The 16,390-nt window shown below is 37.9% G+C and overlaps 1 long non-coding RNA gene across 3 annotated transcripts in view; it reads left to right on the forward strand.

Annotated features, from left to right (window-relative positions):
• Window positions 1-15,992, forward strand: part of LOC148131455 (uncharacterized) — a 68,999-nt gene extending 53,007 nt beyond the window's left edge. For 2 of the 3 annotated variants that reach the window (XR_015748884.1, XR_015748883.1), the window contains 2 exons: window positions 12,764-12,882; window positions 15,241-15,992. This is a non-coding gene — a long non-coding RNA (uncharacterized LOC148131455). Of the gene's footprint in view, window positions 1-1,923; window positions 2,065-12,763; window positions 12,883-15,240 lie in introns of those variants that run through there. The other variant, XR_015748885.1, reaches the window with a different exon arrangement.
• Window positions 15,993-16,390: the final 398 nt, after the last annotated feature.

The following is a 16,390-nucleotide window of genomic DNA, read 5'->3' on the forward strand; positions in this document are numbered from 1 at the left end:
CCAATCACCAACTGTTCCATGGCCTGTTAGAATCCAACTGGTAGTAGTAGGCCCTCTGGCCCTAAACAGTTGAGCTGTAGCCACTAAGCTATCTTAACTGTCCATACCAAAAGGCCTCTCCACCTCTCCCTGAGTGGAACAAAATAACAAACTGAACATGCAATTTGCTCCTATGTTGGATTTGTGACTTGTTAGGATAATTTCTGGTTACTGTGATTATTATGAACCTATGAACCTCTTCAAAAAAAGTACTTCCAAAATGGATGAAAGTTTGAAGCACCATGGCTTGAAAGAACCCTGTTACCAACCATGACATTGGCTTCATCTGCTTAGCAAAGATTCTGCCAGAAAACAGGATGGGCAATTCACTAAAAAAAATTCTCAAGTCATCTTTGTCCCAATTTTAAGGTCCCTTTTCTCCTTCTCTTTTACGAAATTTGGTATAGTGCCTTATCCCTAGTTGGCTTCAATATCTAAACCAATGTTTCTCAACCTTGGTAACTTGAAGATTTATGGATTCATGCAGGCTGGGAAATTATGAAAGTTGAAGTCCACACATCTTCAAATTTCCAAGGCTGGCAAACACCAATATAATCCTTTCATAGAAAGTCATATTAAAAAAAGACTCTTATAATTGAACAATTTTCACTACTGAACACTATTAATGAGTGAAACGCTGTTTCTTTTATAAGTGAACAGTGAACAATTTTACTATCACAATAAATTTAAATATCTATTCAGATACATAACATCGATGATTAAACAACATCACTCAAGCAAGGGTGAAATTCAATTTTTTTCCCCTACCAGCTTTCTGGCTGTGGCTTGGTATACTTGGTATAATAGTAATAACAGCCAGATGTGATTTTTTTTTACCAATTCAAATTGTCCCTACCACCTCTCCCAAGGTGAGCCAAGGCAGTTGAATTTCACCCCTGCATTCAAGTATAAAAATAACTTTGAGCTAGGCTATTAAATTCAGCAGGATGAAAAACTTGTTTGAGCTGTGGTATACACACACACACACACACACACAGAGAGAGAGAGAGAGAGAGAGAGAGAGAGAGATGCCAGGTTTTGGATAATAGTATTGCCTCCAATTTCTCCACTGATTTACCTGATGCCAGCAAATTTCTTATTCCACTACAATCCAAGTTTCTTCTATTCCAGTTTGCTCTGAAAAGAGGAATCCCAATTCATCCTCATTCTGAAGGAAAACAATAATCTGCTTTCTTCTACTTTTGTTTATTTTTGAGAGCAAGAATACCAAAAATACCTTTTTGCATGTAAAATCTAAAGTTTAAGTCTGGAATACATCCCAGTAAACATACTTGGTCTCACAGACAAATATAAAATTCCACTGCTGGCATTTACTTTTTCCATCCCCTTTCAACGGTTTTTCAGTTGGTGTAAATAAAATACATTCGCATCCTTATTTAGTATTTTTACCCAGCATGAAATTATGTCAGAGCAGGTGCCATATATACATTCCAATGTAAATAGCTTCAGATTCTAGTATTTTTAATGAAAATATTTTGCAGATATAAGTATTACATACACTTAACACATTTTCTACTTTTATTATGTGTGAGATTTATCAGATCAGCTAATGATGCATGTCGTCTAACACTAAACATATGGAGGAAACATAGTACATATCCAAGTTTGACAAAATTGTGTCATTATACACACTGTGAACCAAGGATACTTTTAAACAGCTGTGTCAGGAAAACTAATACTCCCCCATCACAATTTGTGACCTATAATATCTCTCTCTCTCTCTCCCTTCCTCTCTCTCCCTCTCTCCGTGTGTGTGTGTGTGTGTGTGTGTGTGTGAGAGAGAGAGAGAGAGAGAGAGAGAGAGAGAGAAGAAGAAGAAGAAGAAGAAGAAAAATACAGGTTATTTATAAGTTTTAACATATAACTCTGTAAATTACAGATTTATTTATTTTTCCATTATATCCAATTCTCAGAGACTACCTGGACAAGTGCCTGCAGTTTTCTTGGCAAGATTTTTCACAATTTATACCAGTCATAAATCATTTAAGAGCAGCATATTATTTTGTAGTTGGTAAGTATGTGTCAGGGGTTTGAATATTTTCAAGATGGCAAAACAACAGGCAAGGTACACAGATTAACTGGTAGGGCAATCACTTTTATTAAACATATTATTTATAAATGAAACTGGTTCAGTATTGCATGAATTATTACAGTGAATTTATTTTACAAAATCCTCCCAGTTTCCTAAATTGCTCTGCTGTTTCTGAAATGTTTGTTTTCCTTATGTTTGTTCTTTTCCCTCCCTCCTCTATTAACAAGGTATTTGTTTTGTTTTCAATTAGTCCTTGCCTTGCATGGGAACTTTCTTCTAACTGAGATAGTTAAACATATTTGCACATCTCACTTTTTCTGCCAGCTTTTTAGGAATACAGATGTGTCAGTTGTTGTTCTGCTGTCTTCTGCTGTGTCCTTTCTTCTATCCCTTTGGGATCTTTGGTAACTGGGTTTCTATACAATGACAGCTCTATGGCCCCAAGATTTTGTAGAGTTGTATGCAAAAATGAGTCCAGCAAATGCATATTCATTCATACAATAAGCACCATTGCAAAAACCAATCCCAACCACAAAAAACTTTGCTCAAGACCAGAGTTATCCATACAGCAAAGAATCCGCTCCCGTGAACTCCGCAAACAACTTAAAAACCATCTAGACAATGGAGAAAAGGACCTATACTTTGACTTCCGAGCTGGTTGTTTCAAAAGAAAGTCACACAACCCACAACTCCACATCCAACCCCACCCCATCCAATCCAACATCACTCAAAACTAGGCACGCACACCCCTAACTACCTCTATTCCAATCACAACTGGCCTTAAATGCAAGCTACTCAATGCAAGAAGCCTTGTAAATAAAATACCTGAATTTTTCCTCTTACTAAATACAGCTAAATTCGACATTATATTTGTCTGTGAAACATAACTCAATGCATCTCTCCCTGACTCCATTACCACAGTAATAGACTATCATGTTTACCGATCAGATCATGAAATCCATAGAGGAGGTGGTGTTGCTATCTTCTATAAAAAGTCGCTACATCTAAAAAACATCCAAGTTATCCAGAAGCTTGCTATTCCTCAGACCATAGTCTGTGAACTGTCCTTAAATATCACATTTTGGTTCTTATTATGTTACAGAGCCCCTGATTATGACATTGAACATGCAAACAAGCTAAATACACTACTAACATGGGCAGCATCCTGCCCACACACTTTTATCTTTCTTGGTGACTTCAATTTACCTCATATTAACTGGACCCTTAACAAATGTACAACTGAACCCACACATGCAACCTTATACAATTCAGTAACAAATCTGGGACTAGAACAACTAGTAACCAAAAACACTAGACTTAACAACTGCCTCAATCTCATCTTCTGCAATAGTTTGAATTCAATTTACAGAACACAAATTAAAGAACCCTTTTCCAACAGTGACCACAACATGATTGACTTTTGTCTCAACATATGTCCACACAAAAATCATCACAACGACAGAATCCCCAATTATAACTTCAAAAAAGGCAACTATGATCTTATAAACAATGATCTCTCATCCCTTGATTGGCAATTTCTATTCACTGGATGCAGTACTGTTGAAGACCATTACAACATATTTTACTTGAAGTCAAAAGAGTCATCAAACTATATGTACCATTAACAACTCCCAAAACCAGAAAAAACAAATTACCCATAACAATAAGGAAGCTTCAATACAAAAAGAAATCACTTTGGCGGAAAGCATATCTGGTCACGTTGCCAATTTCAAAAGCCGATACAAAAATTTATGCCACCAGATAAAAACTGAATGCACCAATTATCACATTAAACAAGAAGAAAACCTTCTACGCACCAATTCCATCCATGCTTTCTACAATTTTGTAAACTGTGGTGGACTCCCATGGAAAGGATGAGACACAAGCGAGTGAACTCTGGATGGGAGTCTAGAGCAATTTCTAGTGCTCCCTTTTTATTGAGAATTTTACACATAGTAAGCATTCACATTGTGGATTACAATAATTAAACATAATACACAGAATTATTTACAATTGTCTGAGCTGCATGATTGTTTCTGGTGTTTACTTTTAATTTCCTTGTTTTATCTAGGTGACCTTTAGGCAGACATGTATGTATAAGGTCTTAGATTAATCATTACTCAATACTGGAGTCAGAGTTATTCCCACATCTCCCCTGTTTTAGTTTTTTTGATGATCGCGGATGCCTCGGTAGCTTATCGCCATCTGCAACAACAGCTCTCCTTCCGTAGGCTTCACCCGACACATTCCTAAAAGTCCAGGGAGACATTGGATACAACAGCATACACAAAGAGAAAGTATAAAAAAACAATATCACTCCAACAATTAAATGACGAATCCATGAACCATCTGGCAACCAGGACCAAAGTGCAGACCACACGTCCAGTCCCTCGTCTTCCGATCGTAATGGATTCTCATTCAGGGTTTATTCCATATGCTGTATAGTAGCTGTAATGTTTGGAGAAAAATCAGAGATATACATGCAACAATGCGTATGAATCACAGCGCAAACTCCCCCTTGCGCTGCCAAAATAGTGTCCACCGCATATCTGGTTTGCAGGACAAAGTCAAGGATTTTTCCTTGCTCTTCTTCAAGCAGCTTTAGAGTTTTAATGGTTTCTTTAAACATAGTAATTGTCCAATTGTTTAAACGATGTAAATCTCTATAGTTCATCATGACTCCTAAAGGAGGAATAACTCCCCTCGATATCTGTGTCCAGTAGTCATGAGTCAAAACAGAGTTTACTTCCGTTGCGGAACGCGCATTGCGGATATGAGCAGTCCCCAATGATTTTTGAATGAAATGAGATGGGATTACTTTCCCAAAGGTGCAGACTCCATTCCATCGTGCTGGCATGTGATCATAGGCCATCCGTCCACACAGCAACCATAGATTTGCTCCCAGGAGATGACCAACCGTATTTGGTTCAGCATAGATTAATTTTGCAAAGGATTCCATTAACATAGCCAAATAAGTGGATGATGGTGCGTATTTCCCATTCGCACATTTGTACAACTGGTTTTCTCTCGTGGTGGGACAACATGTGGCAGGAATATATGGACACCTATTTTCATTGATCAAAGATGTGATATCATATCGAGAAATGTTATGTACAAAGTAAGTGAGATTTTTAGTTTTCATATCATTAGAATAAAACCAACTTCCATTGCTAATAACAATTGTTTTGTTGCAAAACGGATATGTTCCCAAGTAAGTCATATTTTCTACTGTCTCATTGTGGGTCCAACAGATACCCGCCACCTCTTGGATTCGGCTTCCAAGATGCAATGTATTTATGTTACTTGTAGTCCAACTGTTAGACCACGTCCCCGAACAACCATAGCATTGTCCCTTATACCAGTCACCTTCGGCCAAAGGTACTGCAACCATTGGAAGCCCTGATGTTTTGTGAGTTGGCATGTGCATACATATCCAACAATCAGTTTTATTATGAAGGTTTGCTAGTTTCCCCATGTCCTGGATCAACGTGTTTCTTTTCCATTCCCCCAAATCCATCCCCTTGCCCCTTTGGCTGATGATAAGGACGAACACAGCGAGCAGGAACCCAAACAACTGTCCCCTCATCTTCAACAGCAGCATATCCTCTGCCCCAAGTTATCAGCGGGACAGGTCCTCTCCACGTTGGATCTGGTAGTCTCCTATACCGAACTTTCGGTCTTGGTGTACCTGCAGAAGGGGAGGAAGCAAAATGCCTACTGGCTGCTGTAGCAGCTGTCATGTTTAGAAAATTTTAAGTATATAATGTAATATTAAGAATGTTTTGTATGTAAGGCAAGCCATATCCATCCACTTCCCCCGTTTTTGTTTTTATGTGAAGGAGTGTCCTTTGGAAGTGGCCATTGGTCAATCCCAACTGGCTGAGAGGTTAACAATTGTAATTTTTCCATTATCCAATAACAATTATTGTGCGAAATTGTGATAGCAAATCTCTACCCCACAAGTTTATATGCAAGGGCAACACAAGAGGTTGAATCCTTGCAGTCTCACCAGTTTCTCTATGCAGTGCCTTCAACCAATGTACACTACTTCTAGCAAATTGCATACCACCCACTCCACGAACAGCCGGAGAGTCCTCAAGCGCCCATTCATTTGGCCATTCCTTTTGGCGTATCACAGAGACATCTGCTCCGGAATCTATAAGGCCAGAAAATGATTTTTCTTGAATTTCAATTGTCATTTTTGGTTGATCTGTAGTCAAATTTTTTGTCAGCGCTAGCAATTCTGCAGCAACTGGAGAACTGGTCATTTCAGTGGACCCAAAACTGCCAGTTCATGGGATCCCAATTAAAGGATTCATAGGAATGTATGGAAGCAATAATAACTGGGCAATAGAGTCACCGGCCATTAATGATGTAGGAGTATCAGTGTATAATTGTACCTTAATAACCCCTTTATAATCCTGATCAATAACTCCTGGAATAACAAAAAACCCTTTTTTTGATGCAGAAGACCTGGGAAGTACTAATCCCACTGTTTTTTCTGGCAGTGGCCCATGCAAATGAGTGTCCTCAATGTATACTTGATTAGGAAAGGTCACATCAATTGAGTTCAGCATTTTTAAACTCAAACCTGCACTCCTAGTAATTGCAGGTGATGCTTTTGTGACAGCCTTGGGAGCGGGGCTAGCTGCACGCCCCAAATTTAGTTTCCCGGATTTTGGTTCTGATCAGAGCGACATTGATTTGCCCAATGAAACCCTTTTTTGCATTTTGGACAGATTGATTTCGGGCGAATGTTCCTATTTTTATTTTTGTTAAATGCCATTCCCCCCCCAGGGGCACGGCACTGAGCTTTAAAATGGCCAGGTTTCCCACAATTAAAACAATTCCCTGTAGGTTTCATCCCTTTTTGTAATGCCATAGCCAAAGTCTCCATGTTGTAAGCCTGAGAACCCACCACTGCACATGCCTTTAACAGATCAGCCAGAGTAATCTCACCTCTAGCCACCAAAGGCTGTAAAATACGCTTGCAGTCAGCGTTTGCATTTTCAACTGCCAATTTCAGCAAAAGTTCCTTTGCTGCTTCTTCATTAGATATTTGTCTGGTAATAGCCAATTGCAGCCTTTCCACAAAATCATTATAAGACTCAGATGCTGTTTGCTTAATTTGAGAAAAAGACTGTGCTGGGGTTCCCACATCCTGGATGCGGGACAATGCCCCAAGGACAGCTGCCATAACCACTGGAAATACGTGATCAGGCAAATTAGCAGCTTGATCAGCAGTGGATTCAAACAAGCCTGCCCCATAGATTTGGTCTGGCGTATACAGCCCCCCTGAATTCCTTCCCCTAGTGATAGCTTCTCTTTGGTATTCTGAGTCAAAGACCACATACTGAGTAGAACTCAATATCATTCTCATTAAATCTTTCCAGTCACTAGGAATCATGCGTGAGGTAGCCAAACTTGTCAGAAGCCCCTTTGTAAAAGGACTTTGAATACCATAATCTTTAACTGCTTTTTTAATTTCTCTAAGAACAGCTAAAGGAATCGGAATCCATTCAATTTCCATATTGCCTTGAGCATTTATTTGTCTATTAACTGGAAACAAATTCATCTGGGTAATCTCATCAGGCTCTAATTTCCCTTCATTGAAAGCCTGATGCATCATTGCTTGAACTTTCCCCGTTTGTGATTGGATTTTCTCCTCTACAGGCGTAAGCGCTGTTGGGGTAGAGTAGGCATATTCCAATTTTGAAATTGGGGGGTGCAACACAACTCCTTCATAAGGAGGAGGTTCAACTAAAGTTTTTAAAAGAGGCTGTTGCTGGATTTCTAAAGCAGTCATAACAACCTTCCAATATATCAAAATTTTAGCTGTTGCCCGTGGCTCTTCATGAAGGATAGTTCCAATTCTCCTCCATGTGTCTAACTTTAAAGATCCCTTCTCTGGATAGCAGGGACATTGTCGCCAGATCTCTTGCAGCAGCTCTTTCACTTTATCTTTTGAAAGAACTATTTGCTCCCCCCCCAGAGGGTTTAAAGAAAAAGAGGTTTGTCCTGACTAACCTCAGCAGCTCACTAACATGCCGTTCCTGTGTCTGAGAGAGTTTTCCCCCCATGCTCCCTGAAAAAAATCCTATTGTCCAGCAATAGTTAAGTACGTACTTTACCTATTCCAGGCGAGGAAACACGGAGATCCGGACACGTACCACCTGCAGTGGATCACGTCGGGGTCACCACTTGTGGTGGACTCCCATGGAAAGGATGAGACACAAGCGAGTGAACTCGGGATGGGAGTCTAGAGCAATTTCTAGTGCTCCCTTTTTATTGAGAATTTTACACATAGTAAGCATTCACATTGTGGATTACAATAATTAAACATAATACATAGAATTATTTACAATTGTCTGAGTTGCATGATTGTTTCTGGTGTTTACTTTTAATTTCCTTGTTTTATCTAGGTGACCTTTAGGCAGACATGTATGTATAAGGTCTTAGATTAATCATTACTCAATACTGGAGTCAGAGTTATTCCCACAGTAAACAACAAACTAAAAGACTCAAGGTCCATCCCACCCCTGAAAGGACCTAATGGTAAAGACTGCAACGACAACACTATTAAAGCCAAGCTCTTTAACACATTCTTTGGCTCAGTATTTGTAAACAGCAATGGATCATGCCCAGTATTTCCTGGTCGTACCACAGACAATTACAATGATCTAATACATATCAATTTTACAGAAGACAATGTTGAAAAAGCACTACACAATCTAAAATCATCTCTATCTATTGGACTGGACGGAATATGTGCCTACTTTTTAAAAAGCTATCCACTGCCCTAGCTGAACCTCTAAGCATAATCTTTGAAAAATCTTTCAGGACCAGCTCCTTGCCTAACCTATGGTCACAAGCCACAGTCATCCCCATCTTCAAAAAGGGAGACCCCAGCCTAGTTGAAAATTACAGACCAATCTCTTTAAGCTGCATCACCTGTAAAGTCGTGGAATCAATTATTAACCAATCCATCATCCTCTACTTAGAAACAAACAACCTACTCTCTAATAAACAATTTGGTTTCAGGAAAAAACTATCATGTAATCTGCAACTCTTACACTGCAAAAACATATGGACTACACAACTCGATCAGTGCAAAGCAAAAGACTCAATCTACATAGACTTCTGTAAAGCCTTTGATTCAGTGGTACACGACAAACTACTCCTAAAATTAAAATCTTACAGTATCTCTGGACACCTGCATAATTGGATAGCAGCATTTCTGTCAAACAGAGAACAAATGGTCAAAATTGGGAGTGTCCTATCAAATTCTGCACCTGTCAACAGTGGTGTCCCCCAAGGCAGTGTTCTAGGACCAACTCTTTTCATACTCTACATAAATGACCTCTGTGATCGTATCAAGAGCAACTGCATTCTCTTTGCTGATGATGTAAAGCTATTCAACACGACAGACAATACTGCTACCCTTCAAAAAGACCTTGACTATGTATCAGAATGGTCAAGCAAATGGCAACTTCAAATCTCAACAAATAAATGCTCTGTCCTACATATTGGCAAAAAAAATCAGAAAATAAAATACAGGCTGAATAGTCAAGACCTTGTTAATGATCCAAACTCTGTCAAGGATCTTGGAGTACTCATCTCTAATGACCTAAGTGCTAGAGCCCACTGTAACTACATAGCCAAAAAGGCGTTTAGAATTGTTAACCTAATCTTATGTAGCTTTTTCTCTGGTAATATTACACTAATAACTAGAGCATACAAAACATTTGCTAGACCAATATTTGAATACAGCTCATCAGTCTGGAACCCACATTATGTATCTGATATTAACACAGTTGAAAAAGTCCAGAAATATTTCACAAGAAGAGTTCTCCACTCCTCTACTCGTTGTAGAATTCTATTCTAGACCTAGAAAACCTAGAACTACTCCACCTTCGGTCCGATCTAAGTATAGTATATAAAATCATACATTGCAATATCCTACCTGTCAATGAATACTTCAGATTCAACCATAACAACACAAGAGCAAACAATAGATACAAACTCAAAGTTAATCGCACCAAACTTGATTGCAGGAAATATGACTTCAGCAACAAAGTGGTCAATGTCTGGAATACTCTACCTGACTGTGGTTTCTTCCTCAAACCCAAAAAACTTTAACCTTAGACTGTCTACTATTGACCTCACCCCTTTCCTAAGAGGTCTGTAGGGGGCATGCATAAGCGCACCAATGTGCCTACCATCCCTGTCATATTGCTTCTTTTATTTTTTTTAAATTTTTCTTATATGTATCCATGCATTCATAACTATGTTTTACTTATACCTATTATCTTGTAAGCAATTGATAAAAATAAATAAATAAATAAATAGATAAATAAATAAATAAATAATGAACAGCTGCAAATCTTTTCCAGGAAGTCTTTGATCCTTTGAAAACTTCTGTCTTCCATCACATAGATGGAATCTATCATTTCCTCTGACAAGGAACACTTTCACACTTTCAAAAAATCTCAGCTTTCACTTATCCAAACAGCAGGTGAAAAACCTCCTAATGGCACCATGTCATTTAAACCTTCTCACTTCTGCTTCTCACCTTCTATTAAAATAAAAAGTCTGAATGCAATTTAAGGGCTACATGATAGGGATGACTACTCCAGATCTTGAGGCATCCTGTGACTGTATGCCGAAGCCTAAATCATATTTGGATACAAGAAAATCCTATTCAGAAAGTATCTACTGAATGTTTGGCAGTGTAAAAATTCCAAGATTTACTATCCTAACTGCAGACAGCAGTTATTAGTTAATCCAGTTTTAACCCTTTTATAGCCACAGCAATAAAAAAAATAGACTTGAAAAGGAGAAGACTGTTTTCTCTTGTATTCAGCGATATGAAAGAAACTATCTGGTGCTTATGAATGATGTATCCAAGATTTTACCCTCTGAGAATAGAATGAGGGTGGAGACCCACATTTTACTACAAATAGAATAGAAAAATCAAATCAAAGCCTTTTTGGTTTTCCCTGGAAAAGCAAGGGAAAATGCTATTCTACATAACATCACGTATGATTTTATTAGTTTGAAAGGAGCAACATATCAGCCTAAGGTTTCCAAACATGATAAGTATTTCTGCTCAATTGAAGTTTCCAAGGGGATGAAAAAACTGTATGAGAACAGATAATTTTCATTACATTGTTCTAGTGCATACTTTGAATGGAGCATGTGACTGGCACTCAGAGCACTATCCTGGCACAGATCTGTGAATTTCTGCCAGTATCACAGTTACTCTCCATAGATAACCAGCCATTCCCTTTGGATGAATCTTCTTCCAGTGAGAATGAGAATTATTAGGAGTGAGGTAGAGTTTTATTAGTTGATTGCTGTCATATGAAGGTCTACCACTGAGCTCTTGTGGAACCACTGTCTCCTGCCCCTTCGTTTAACAATTGATGTAAAGCAACACAATTCCTTTAAACACATGAGATGATGATGATGATGATGATGATGATGATGGTTTTATTTTATTTATATCACTCCATTATTTGGTATAATTCAAGGCAGCATACATAATGCTCTTGCCTCGTATTTTCTCCACAACAACTTTGTGAAATGGGTTAGACTGAAAGAGAGAGATAGAAAGAATGATTGGCCAATCAGCTTTCATGATAACCACTTGTCCTACTGCACTCAGAGATATCAAATGTTTGAAAATATCTGCTTAGTAATAGTTTGCTACTTATAGCCTAATTTCTACAATTTAGTAATGTCAATACTGGCTACACATGAATTGGCATTAGGCAAGTTCAGTATTAATTGTATGACAGAAGTTAAAGCCTGAAATAATTATTGTGATAGTCTAACTGCCTTGAGTCCATTTTTTTCTGAAAATGACAACATTTGACTAGACTTACTAACTCTTTTCTTGCAGAGAGAGGATCTTTTCTACTCTATTCTTAAAGTACATTTAGACTATTTGGGTATCTCTTCTGACCTACTGTATGAACCTTATCCCAAGACAAAAAACTGTGGGCTCCATGTATAGATTCAGTTTTTTTTTCCCCGTGACTACCTTTTAAAAATAGCTATTCTTTAATGATAGATGTCAACCATTAGACAACATTTCTCACAGTAGCCATGATTTTTCCTCACACTACTGAAGGAAGTTGGGTCAAATTCATGTGACAAAATTGCCCTCTTCCACCTTTATTGCTATATCCTAAAGAATAAATTTTCCCAATTATATTGAATTAAATCTTAACAAGTTTCTCGGGTTTTCCCCAAGGATTGGTACTTTTAAGTTAACTGTGTTCTTTAAACTTTACTTAAGAGAAAATCTATTCCTATTTAAGCACTAATGCACAAGCTAATATCAAATATTACATACCTTGCCACTTCACATTATTTATTATAGTCAAGTTATTTGTCCTTTTTTCAGAAGTTCACCCAGCATCCAAATAAATAAAATGCTGCTGTTTGTATGATGATAAATCATACCATCTGGCTTTTCATACAGTATTAAATTAGCAGTTTTTTTTCATTCTGCATAGGGGCAGCTGTGCTTTTATTTTGTCAAATGTGATTTCAGTAAATGTGTTATAAGTGGAAGAAATTCATTCCACAAAATATCAGAGCAATGTAATTACCCTTCACAATCTAATCTCCATTTTCTATTGTTTTTGGTACACCACCCTTCAGCTGTGAGCCTGATGAAAATGAGCATTAAGCAACATAAGAGCCATATGCAGAAAATGAAAATGTCTGGGAAAATAAATACATTAAAAAAAAACTTTCGCTGCTTCTAAAATTACACCAAGGTAAGTGCCAAACAGCTCCCCAGGAAAAATTATTTCTGTGGGTGGGCATCATGACTCAGTAGTGATAGTATCAGTGATGGGACTCCATTTTTTTTTACTACCGATTCTATGGGTGTGGCTTGGTGGGCCAAGATAGAAGAAGGATATTGTAAAATCTCCAGTCAGAGGTGGTACTCACTGGTTTTCCAAACTACTCAAAATTTCCACTACTGGTCTCCAAAACTGGTCAAAACCTGCTGAATACCACCTCTGGATAGTATAGGAGGGGAAAAGCTAGAAAACTTCATAAAACATGGTGAGGTAGAATTATGTCTACAAACTCTTTTAGCTTTCATTAGAAAGCTAGAAATAGGGTTAGGCTGTTATAGCATAAGTGTTGCTGCTTGGAGGCACCAAGTGATACTTTCTACATTGCATGTAGAAAAGGTGTTGGACTTGAGTCAGATTACTGTCATCACTTTGACCCACATATGTCACTGGGAGATGCATCTTCTGATACTCATACAAGTGGTAGAAATTTTTATTTGGACCCTCTATAATAATTTATAGTATATTAGAAAGCAAGAAACTTTCTTATAGAAAGTTATACTACCCTATTATTGCCTAAACCAAACATTTCGGCTGAAAAGTAGGACACCACCAGAATAGGACAGAGAATTTATAAATCTAATTTTATTGTAGTATCATGCGTTTTTAAATTGTGTCAGACACAAATTCTGCTTAGAAAGTTGTGCTAATATACAAAATTTTAACTGCTCCAAATTCAAATTTGACATGTTTTATGAAAACCTATGGTTGTTTTATAAATGGGTCCACTGTTCCTAATGAAAAGATACTTTTTTCATTAAAATTTTAGTGACAATTGTTTTTTAGTTAAGTTCTGTATTGTGTGAAGATGTATCTCATTTCATCACATAGAGACTAAAATTTCGGAAGATGTTTAATATATTTGAGTACCATTGCCTATTTACAAGCTGTTCATATTATTCATGAATAATATCTTATTGAAGTGGACTTCCAAGAAAGTAATACTTAATACATATATAAAAAGAGATAATCTTATTGAAGTGTATCATATTACTTTCAGCATGTCTCCATGAGTGGCTTACAAAAGCTGACAATTTGACAGATTCTTAACTTTTAAATCAAAATGATAACAACATATAAATCACATCATAGAACTCTCATCCTCCCTCCCTCCCTCCCCCCCTCCCCCCCCTCTCTCTCTCTCTCACACACACACACACACTTGGCATGTATGAAGACTAAATGTAAGAAAAAATCAAGAAAGCATGGAGATTGTAGGATATGATCACACTATCAATTATTGCAGTTGTTTATTTCAGCATCAGTAGTTTAGTATGCTGATAACTCAACCCAGATAAAGGTTTGCTATCATAAATAAATTTAGAGGTGCAGAACATGTTTATTCAACCTATGCCATTAGTATATACATTGTTCATTTATTGCTTGAACACTGCTGTATGAAATAGGCAAGATTATTTTTCCCCTTTGCTGTGGTTGGTATTAGAAATGCTCTGTATGGAAGAACTTACTTTTAGCTAATAGCAACTTTCAAAGGGCTTTAGGGATAAAGGCCAACAGATCAATCACATATAGTTTAAAAAGGTCGGCACCTACTCTATTCTGCTTTGCAATATAGTGGATACGTATTCATGTTGTTTCTGTAAGACTTTGAATAATCATCTGACTTACTGCGGATCTAAGCTATTGCACTTATTGGTAACAATTTTTAGAAATTTGCTCATAAACTCATGAAGAATTTTGAAAATGGTCCTATGCAGAAAATATTTTCCTTCAGTTTTTATACTGGTTCATTCATTAGGGTGAAATATAATTTCCTTTTGAAAGATAACAGAGTAACGGAGTTTTAATGAAATGCTGAGAGAGAGGGGGGAGGAGCAGGGATGGAATCTGACTGGTATAACTACCGGTTCTGTTGCTTTGTGTCACGCGCACAGGAGTTGTGTGAGTCGCGCGAATTGCGCTAGTGCAATTTACGATCCGCTTAGCTGCCTAGACTGCTGAGCAGTGCTGCATGCAAGTGCGCAACGGTTGGAAAAGCCCTTTTTTCCTGCTTTTTCAACCGCAGCTGTGCCGTGCAAAGCAGCTGCAGTTGAAAATGCAGGAAATAAAGGTCAGGTAAGAGCCCGGGCGGGTGGGTGGGCCAAAACAGCAGCAAACATAGAACTGGTTCTATGTATGCTCTCTGTTTGCTGCTCTTCTGAGCAACCGGTTCTACAGAAGTGGACAGAACTGGTAGAATCCCACCCCTGGATACACCCTGGGAGATTTTAGAGTGCAGCTATCTGAACCTTTTCTTCACTCCCCATCCAGTTTAGGTCTGCACAGCCTCTTGTCTTGGTCTCCTCTCTGAAATGTGCTGCCTCCTTCCTAGGATGCCACTGCTGATCTCCTTCCACTATCAAGTCCTTCTTCAGCTGTACATTCCAATACACTATGTCTCTTTCACCCTAAAAAGTACTTTCTTAACATTACTTAGTTACTGTGCAAGTCTTGGACAAGTTGCATTTTCTTTAAGGAAATGAAGTATCCCTTCACTCTGCTTTAGATTCAAAGCATAGCACATCTCTAGTCCCCAGGTATTGTAAAATGACTCCTGTAATGCCTGATCATTGGTTATGCTAATTGGAGTTGATGTAAATTCTAGTCCAAAATTATCCAGAAATTGAAGATGGAAAATTGGCATTTCACTAAATGTTTGGAGGAAATAACTAAATGTCAACCCTGAAGTTGGCCAAACTGTGGCCATTTTCTTTTGTAGTTTTTCTCTGGGAAGGTTTTTAAGGGGGCAGGGAGTGGGGATGTAGAGATAGCTGGGGTGCTGTAGCCAAAATAAAATTATTTCCCCTGGGAATCAAGGACATTGGTGCAGGTGTTCAAATGATGGAAACTGAGGTCACTTAGCAACTGGACTACCTGCAGATTGGACCATGTCATTGGTGACTCTGGGGGGAAGTGACAAAGTTTTACTTTTAATTGGATATAAAACTGGAGGGAACGTAGAGCTGGTTTTTCACCAAGAAAATGTCAATTAGATATGTTTCAATAAAATGTTCTTCAAGGAATATGCCTGTCTCAGAGTTCTTATTGAATGGGACGTATTACTTGGAACCTTGTCATAAACATTATTTGGTCATAGTTATAGCTGTTTTGTTAATGATGATCATTGTTCCAAATGTCTGTATATCTTCCAACCCTTGCCACAAGTCTTCCTTGGTGGGTTTCAGCTACATCTTGACCTCAGTTACTTGTGAAGAAGCTTCCTTAAATTAATTGACAGTTACTTAAAAACAAGATAAATATGACAGTACAACATCCAACATCCATTGATAACCATTTGCCTGCTAATTTCTTTTTAAATTAACATTTATGACTCTATCAGTTTTATCCAGGCAAGGAAAAATATAAAAAGGAAAGAACCAAATAGACCATTGATAAATGACCATCATCTAGGAGTAAAGCT

Source organism: Notechis scutatus, chromosome 3 (assembly GCF_049901735.1).
Source record: "Notechis scutatus isolate UNSWTSFEM ecotype Mainland chromosome 3, rNotScu1.2, whole genome shotgun sequence".
In the NCBI taxonomy this organism is placed as follows: Eukaryota; Metazoa; Chordata; class Lepidosauria; order Squamata; family Elapidae; genus Notechis; species Notechis scutatus.